Source organism: Nematolebias whitei, chromosome 11 (assembly GCF_014905685.2).
Source record: "Nematolebias whitei isolate Nwh7 chromosome 11, NemWhi1, whole genome shotgun sequence".
Taxonomy (NCBI): Eukaryota; Metazoa; Chordata; class Actinopteri; order Cyprinodontiformes; family Rivulidae; genus Nematolebias; species Nematolebias whitei.
The window spans coordinates 20,250,696-20,259,588 of NC_056508.1; the positions used below are offsets into that span (position 1 = coordinate 20,250,696).

Genomic DNA, 8,893 nt, shown 5'->3' on the forward strand with positions numbered 1-8,893 from the left:
GGTGGCTGCATGTTGGAGTAGCTCTGTTACTTTCATTCTGAGATATTCCTTTTGGAAACTTTAATTCCTCTTTTTCTGGATGTAAATCATATTTTTTGGATGATTGTTTTCTCTGGTATCTGATGATGAGCAGTTGGAAGGATTTTTATTGAAACTTTTTTAGTTTTGGACATTTGTTATGATGCGTAACCATGGCAACAAGGCAGTTTTCTACAACCAACAGCAGCCGATTAAAATCTCAAAAGCTCAAATAATATCTCAACTACAGCCCCAAATCTCAAATGAGTTGAAAGGGATGCTCTGTGGACGCGTTCTCGTCTACCTGCCGGCTGTGCTCAGGTGCCTGACCACTGAGATCTTGGAACTAGCAGGAAACACAGCTCATGACAGCAGAAGGACAGGATCGTCCCTCAGCACCTACAGTTGGCTGTCCACAGTGACCAGGAGCTCGGCAGACGGCTGGGAGGAGTGGCCATCACTCTGGGAGGAGTTCTGCCTGGCATTCAGGTGGTCCTACAGCCCGGTGGAACCGAGAGGCCAGCAGAGTCTGGGTGGACGGATCGGACAGCATCTGCAGCCAGTTTCTTAGGATCCACTGTGGGATGAACCTTTACAAGAGATCCTTCCTGCCTACAGCCATCAGCATCTATAACATCTCTTAATGAAATGAGGATAATGAGTTACAACAACAAATAATTTCCCTCTGGGATTAATAAAGTATTTTTGAATTGAATTGAATATATATGTGTGTGTGTGTGTGTGTATCGTTGTTTTCCTTTGATAATTTAAGCAAATGTAAATGAGGAATGTAGAGCAGCAATGTCTCTACTCTCTTTGATGGAACTGCTATAAGTTCAGTGCTGTATAAAACATGGCAGAGAGCTAAAGTTATTTTTTTGTTGGTGTTTTTCACATTCTGTATTTTTAATGCTTTGTTTTCATGTTGCAATACAATCCTAAACCTACTAGTGCATGGATGCAGTAAAATAGACATAAAATGATGTATTAAAATCAAATGTAACAGTTAGTACTCCCAATCTCCAGGGTGCCTGTATTTCAGACTGTCAATGGGCACCTGTTAGATGAAGTTTAAGAGTTTGTTTTTACAAATCCAAATCTTGTGTTCAGTCTGTCCACTGCAGTCTGTGTGTGATGGGACTGAGTAAATAATGACATCAACACCTGTTCCTCAAAAGTTCCTCTCAAACATATTGCACCTATGCACAAAGCCACCTGATAAACCTCCTACACTCCTGCTCTAGATTCAGGTATCACCCTTTTTCCCCCCTTGAAGACACTGTTTATAATGCACACAGCTCAATCTCTCCTACACAGTATCCACTCACCGTGTTTTGATTGTGGTGATTTTTGGCTATCATGCATTATTCATATATACAACCTTGAATCCTAGCATGAAGTCATCCTGCGCTCAAGTGTTTGTTTGCTCATGTCATTAACACATCATTTTGCTGAGAAAGAAAACATCACCTCAGGTCTCTTAGCATTAGCGACCTCACTGCCCACATGGATGTCACACAGCTGTAATTAGCAGTGAGAGATAGTGCCTGTGGTGGTGCTCATTGTTAAAGTCACCGGTAAAACCCATGGAAACATGTTTGTTTTTATTTATTTTCTTGTTGGTGCTCTTTTTGTTGCATCTCATTACATCTCGTCCACAAAAAAAGACGGACTTCATGGCACACTGTCATCATCAGAAATGCAGCGTGGTGTACCATGTGCCCACGAAGCAACATCATGAACACAGAAAAGCAAGTTACCGTGAAAAACGTTCCGCTTAAAAGAGCACTTGTGGATTTTGTAATATCTATAAACGGATGAACCTATTTTACACGTTTGCTTCCAAAAAGCACATTATCTATAATGCAGACAGATAAACGTGAAACTGGAAAAAGGTGAGAAAGTTTTACTCTTGAAGTGGTGAAGTGAGCCATGTTGCTGGTGAAGGACTTGATTAAATTATTTGGTGAGCAGCAAGAGAGGAGAAAGGGGGGAGTAAACTAGCTGATTCTCATGAATTTAAAGAGGCTACTTTGCAGGGTTAATATACATGAACGCTTCCTTAGCAGCCACAGTTTCATAGGACTATCATCCAGATTTTCTGAAATTGAAAGTGGTTAGACTTCCAACCTGTTTTCATTATCATCCTAACCACTTCCTGCCGTGACACTGCTGTTGCAGATGATAGAAAAACATTCAGAGGGTACCGTAGGTAATTTCAGCTAACATTAAACAATATAAGCTAATACACGTATTTGAATGACATGCGTAACAACAAAACTATTGTATTTACACAGCCATCAAATGCTCCGTGAACCTTTTTGTAACCAGTATGTTTCGCTGAGTGTTGAGCTTCAATTTGGAGAAGCAGAGTTTAGTTTTAGCTGTATTGATGAGCTAATATTTGTGAGCCTGAATAGTGGCAGCAGCACTCGGCTGTAGCACTTCTGGGACACTTCTGACAGGAAGATCGTAATATTTCTGATGGACTAACCCTCTAATACAAAGGTGAGTGATGCCAAAGTTGATAAAATAGCGTTCAAATAAACTGCTCTCAATTAAGCTATTTTTTCAAACTGAGACTATCTCAACAGGTAAGATATTGATTGATCATAAACTCGTGTCATTGTGGCACAACAAATTGTTGTTTCATTAAATCTAAAGACACTGTTTAACATAAGATTCAGAGTCAATAATGAAACAAATAAAATGCTTCAGTATTAAGTAGCTTTGATTAGCCATACAAAGTCTGTTTACCAGACTTTACTGTTTACCATCTCAGTGTTACTCACTGCCTGTGCAATAATCTGTCACACAACTTGTGTAGTTTATGTTAGTTATGTGCAATATATATCATGCACATTTAAGCTAATATTACTACCTTGAAATACTTATTCATACATATTCATCCTACTTGCACTGTTATATTCTACCATGTTGTTTACCATTTCTCTTAAGGACCTTGTAAATATTATATTTACTTTTTCACATTTTTTTATTTTGTACCCTTATTGCAATGCTTTAGTATTTCTTGTTTGTTGTTTCTTTGTTTTAGCGAGTCAAATCGGTTCTTCTCATCCTGAACATTTTATTGAACTGTTAACCTTCTGTTAACCTGCATATGACAAATAAACACAACTTGAACTTGAACTCCCAGTTTAAAAAAAAAATCTTTTAAATGCAATCTTTCAAAAATATATATATTTTTTTTAATTCAAAGCCTCAACACTGCAAACAAACACATCTATTGAAAGATTTTCTTGGAAGAATTATATCAAGTAGAAAATGAGCACAATAAATAGTCTGAAATCAAATGTTTTTGTCCACTTATGTGTAGGCTACAAATCCCTGTGACTCTAAACAGCGTACATGTCGATAAAATATATTTTAACTTCAACATCAGTCTTCTAAAATCAAACCATCATGACTTCTGCCAGATCTTCCTCACCTTGTAGTACCACAGGTTCTTTCCTCTCCTCTGAGACATTTCTTACCCAGACTCATAGTCTGACTGACCTCCAGTTTGGGCCTGGCTTTTAGCAGTGTCACAGGCTTTGGCAAGGAGAACAACCTTGTAAGGCTGAGGCCTGTGAGAGTGTCTGGGGGTGTTAGGTTAGAGAAGGTCTGCTTCCCTTTCAAGCGCTGCCCCCCTTGAGGATCTCTTTGTGGCTGATACAAGATCATCCTGCAGTTAGCTGCTTGTCCCTGGGCCAAGTGCTCTGTTCCATGTCATCGTGTGAAGAGGAGGCTTTTTTAAAGTTTGAACACTTTGGTCTTCTGACATGACATCATGTTCACAAAGACAGATGAGTAAACAAAGTGTGGAGATGGACCCGCTTTTATTCTTCTTTTGGAATTGATTATATTCGGTAAAACGTTCAGTGTCGTTCTCTTAATTAATTTAGTAGAAAACTAGAAGAAAAAAAAAGACCATTGCCATCAAAAAATCAACGAGAGATAATAAACCAGCCTTTTAACCTGGGATTGAATGCAGACAAAAAGAAGCCCGCACAAAAGTTTCATTACAGTGAAAGAGCAAAAGACAGAATCAGACTAATTACTGAAATAAGCAAAGAAAAAGCACGAAAAACACTTTTCTTGGAAATCAGCAATACACTAGCATCTGCTATTAACCTAACAGTTATTTTTTTCAATCGATCAATAAAACTAAAACAGATTGAAAGAATGGTATTTTTAATTTATTTGAAAACATTTAGTTTGTTTTTGCCACTTAACGTTCCACATAAAACTTACTATTTAACACGAAAATCAAACCTGTTGATTTTTTCGGCTTTATTTATTTTTTGGTTAACATTAACAGCAGTTCTATAGCCAAGTAAAACAAAAAACAATGATTTAATTTTATTCCCCTATCTCACATGAATTACTTTTTTCTCTTATTGTATTTGGCATGTATTACTTAACATGTGAGTGATAGGGAGTGGTGCTGCAGAGGTGGAGAAGGTGGGCCTGTGATCAGAAGATCGCCTGATCAACTCCCCGTACTGAAAACATTAAAATGTGGGTGGGAAAGGTGAAACACCCACACCTGCCTCCACCCTCATTTGTCCCACTCCGGGTCCTTGAGCAAGGATCTTAACCCCCACCATCAACTCCCCCGGGCGCCCTAGATGGCAGCTCTGCTCCACACAGAGGGCTGTGGTAGCTCAGTGGTCTGTGGTTGTGTCAGGAAGGACATCCAGATTAAAAACAATTGCCAAGTCTTTGTGAGACAGTTGGCTGTGGAGACCCCTGAGAAAGGGAGCAGCCGAAAGAAAAACAAAAACTTAAAATGTGAGTAATCTAGAACTCTTATTTTTATCTTTCTTCAGCTTTAAAATGGATTATATTCGATAAAACATTCAGTATCTTTCTCTTAATTAATTTAGTAGAAAACTAGAAAAAAAAAAAAAGACCATTGCCGTCAAAAAATCAACAAGAGATAATAAACCAGCCTTTTTACCTGGGACTGAATGCAGATAAAAAGAAGCTCTCACAAAGGTGAAGGCTGCACAGAAGTCTGTTGGAGTCAGCCTCCCCACCATCACAGACATCTACACCTCCAGATGCTGGAAGAGAGCCACCTGCATCATGAAGGACCACACTCACCCAGCACACACACTTTTTGCCCCGCTCCCCTCAGAAAGGAGGTTGAGGAGCATTAAGTGTAAAACCACTAGACTGAGGAACAGCTTCTACCCTGAAGCTGTTAGACTTATGAATCTCTAACCAGAATAATCACTGTGAAAAATCACATCATGTTGCTGCTGATCTGTTTCATGTTGCTGCTGATCTGTTTCATGTTGCTGTGTTCATTCGTGCTCATCTGCTCACACAGACTCAAGTTCTTGCTGCTGTTCAGCGTATTTTTTATGCTACTAGTGCTTAGTGCATTTTTATTTGACGTTTTTCTTAGTTCATATCTTAGATCATCTTACTGTTTTTCTTTTACATTTTATTGTTGGATGTAACTGGGACATGTACCACATGTGGTGCGAATTGCAAATAAAGAAACTTTGACTCTCTGACTTAAAAAAAAAAAAAGTCCAACTCAGATCTGACCAGTGTTGCCAGGTGTACGATAATTATCGTATTTGTACGACAATTTTGCCCTCTGTACGATGTGCAATCAATAATCCCAAAAAAGGCCAAATATACGATAATTTGACCATTCTGTGAATGTGTGGTTGTAATCGGTTGTCATCAGCCTGTCGCAATTGTCTGTCTGAGTTTTTTTGTGAACCCTGAAGGCATCTGTGTCCGCAAACTGATGCACAATTGGCTGGAAATTCCAGCCAATCGTGCTTTTCTAAATGTTACCTACGAGTGACTGTTTGCGTTTGCCTCAGAACAACGGCCATGATTGGCTGAATAGTCCGCTGCACCCGCCCCATGAGTGAGGAAAAGAAAACAAAGAAAAGAAGAAGAAGCAGAGCCGGTCTGGAAGCGGATCCATCACTACTATAGTGCATCAATAGACTAGTTATTTTGGTTATGATGGGTGTACGATAATTTCCTTCAAAATACAATAATTTTATGTCTCTAGTACGATAATCCTACATTTCTCACCTGGCAACACTGGACCTGACAGTAATGTCTTCAAAAGAAGAGAACTGCTAAAAAAAAAGCCTTTTGTGATTTACTGAATTCACGTAATTTGTGTTTAAAATAAATTACTGCGTGAAGTTAAAATAAAACCATTTTAATCCCAACACACACGATGAGAAAACTTACATAAAATGAAAGAAAACAAATTAACATATTGTTCTTAGAAACAATACATGCAAATAAACCGAGAGAGCTTTAAAACATTTAAAAAAAGAGTTGGAGAAAAAAATCAACGTGCTTTCTATTTTATTTTTGACTACTCCACTAACAAAAGTACAACTTGTCAAAAGCTGAATTCCTGCTGAATGTTTTAATCAGCCAGCCTTTGTCTGCCTTGTTTTCGTGTACCACCATCTACAATATATAAAAGCAAGAAACTGACAGACTCTGCTGTTTGATAGGAGCCATTGTGGAAATCTTCCTTGAATGATTTCAGTTCAAGACTTTTTTCTGTACGTCTGTTTGTAGACAGAATCGTTTTGTTCCTTCAGCGTTCAACAATGTGAACACAGTTTAAACAAAACACATTTGTGCATTAAATGTCAAAACTTTGATGCATTCAAAATAACCAAGGGAGAGCTTTAAAGAACAACTTTACAGCAATAAGTCAGCAGGCACCATTTCAGGTTGTCAAGGTAATGTGACACAACAACAACAAAAAAAGCCTTTTTATATTTGACAAAATCACATCAAAAGTCCTTCACGCTTTCATCGTATACAGGTGGCTGTGATCTGCCTCAGACCCTGTTTGGTACTAAAATACAGATTTATTACAGTTTACCTCTTGAGTTTTAACCAGGGGTCTAAAAAAGTGTAAGAAATATTTAACAACAAATTAACAACTCCATACAAATCACATGGACATACAATGGATGCAGAAAACCAACAAGAACAAAATAGAACAATGATATGTTTTGGTCACGCTGTTCTATATACATATACAGTAGTACCTCGTTTATCACGGGTGTTAGGGACCCCCCCCACCCCACCCCCCCCGCGATAAATGACAAACTGTAAAGTAGGGATAGTAGTTCAAGTTCAAGTCAACTTTATTGTCATTACCATCTCGTGTGGCACATGAGATGGTAATGAAATTATGAAATTATTTACACAAATAGTAGTACTAGTAGTAGTAGTTTATTTTAGTATTTATATACAGGTATATATTGGCATTTAAAACCCTTCCCACACTCTTGCAATGTTCCTAATAATTTTCTAAAATCTTAAACCATTTGAAAATATTAATTTTAAATGTCTACGCACTAGAGAAGATGAAGAATTAGTTGTCCAGTGATGACGATGAAGGTGATGAAGATGAGATGAAACCAAACGCTTTGGCTGCGTCCTTCATAATAAAAGTGCAAGCTGGCATCCTTTTCCAGAACAGACCAGTTCTGTCCATGTTAAAACCTTGTTCAGACCTGTAGCCCCCAGCTCGGTGATCAGATCTTTGAGCTCGTGTTAACAAACTCCTCCACTCCTGCTGTAGTGGACGCAGCCTCTCCCTGCAGAGAAACACTTTTTAATTCAAATCGTTTTTGAAATTTGTCGAACTATCCCATGCTGGCACTAAATTCAGTGGTTCGGTGGTTGAACCAGGTGGTCAAAAAGTCCAGCTTCGGGATCGCACCCCACGACCCCCACGCTCCATGCTCTTCATTTACATCGCCATGTCTCTTCTTCCGTGCTGCTTGCTGCAAGATGATCATACAGTAAAGTTGTTTCACCTTTGGTGGTGGTATCCAAAGTGATGGGGTTTATTCTGCAATCATTAATTCACATGACCAATGCAGCTTCAATCTTAAAAAATGTGCTGTAAGCAGCCGGCAAGATCGGCGTAGGAACGGCCATCTTAAAGTTTATCCTGAAGTTCCACTTTCTCTTTAATCGTCAGCGTCTTCCACTGGCGTTTTGGTTCACCGCCAGAAACTTTTGAACACACAGAACGTTTGGGAACCATCCAATTGAAAAGGAGCAGAGGTAAACAAACCCCTGCTATTAGTGTGTTAGCGATCGTCTGCTACTGTAACAGCCAATCACACCTGGGTTACACAGAGCTGACGGTTGCTGAGCCAATCAGTGCCCTGGTTAATAAACATTTCAGTTACAAAGCATTTCTGACATTTCAGTTCAATGCCAGAAACTTTTGAAACGTTTAGAAAGCATATTACAGTAGTAACGCTTGAAGTTTAGTTGAAAAAGAGCGATGGTAAAGAGATGGTAACAGCCAATCAGCGCCCGGGTTACTAAGTACAAAGCTCCATTTCTTAAAGAGACATGCTCTGACATGATTTACACTTTCTTGTGAATCGTATGTTTGTAAAGTTGAATTTTCTTTAAAAATTTTATTCATTCAACCTTTATTTAGACAGGTAAATCCCACTGAGCCTCGAGGACTCATTTACAGGAGAGACCTGATCTCAACAAAGAATGATGACAACAATGGACAACAGCGACAACAATAGACAGTTATAAAAAAGCAGACTTTTTTTTTGGTACAAATAAGATACTAATAAAAAATAGGTGTGAATACAATTTTACATTTGAAAGGCCAGTTCGGCAGTCATGACTTTGCTTTGCAAAAATACAGTTTGGCAGAAAACAGCGGCCGAAGGCACTAGAGCACTGACTTAATTGCAATGTAGTCCTTATGACTGGTGATTACAGTACAGTTGGGGGTTGAATGAAAGAAAACTACAAAATGGCGGTGCCTGTCCAAAAATGTTTTTTGTCATTAACTTTTGATATCCACATGAGTGATATTATA

The 8,893-nt window shown here is 38.6% G+C and overlaps 1 protein-coding gene across 1 annotated transcript in view; it reads right to left on the reverse strand.

The window, feature by feature from the left end:
- Positions 1-8,893, reverse strand: part of si:ch73-181d5.4 (death-inducer obliterator 1) — a 311,270-nt gene that overhangs the window by 111,243 nt on the left and 191,134 nt on the right. The gene's annotated exons all lie outside the window — the stretch shown is intronic.